The sequence below is a fragment of the Penaeus monodon genome, chromosome 15 (genome assembly GCF_015228065.2).
Source record: "Penaeus monodon isolate SGIC_2016 chromosome 15, NSTDA_Pmon_1, whole genome shotgun sequence".
Classification (NCBI taxonomy): domain Eukaryota; kingdom Metazoa; phylum Arthropoda; class Malacostraca; order Decapoda; family Penaeidae; genus Penaeus; species Penaeus monodon.
In genome coordinates, this window is record NC_051400.1 from 3,411,071 (window position 1) to 3,411,297 (window position 227).

Consider the following 227-nt stretch of genomic DNA (forward strand, 5'->3'; position numbering starts at 1 on the left):
AAAAGCAGAGGCACCTAGACGGAACGAACACGTAACTAAGTAACACTATTTCCCAACACAATTCCGAATGCAGTCCTGTCACTCCCCCCCCCCCCTCGCCTCTATCCCCTCGTCCTTAACTGTCATTGGGCCACTGAGTGTGCATAAAAAGCGCGGGCAGTTGGAAGGGCCTCCGAGCAAGCATAGTCGGCGGCAGCTTCCACGCCCTCTGACTACAACAGCTGTTT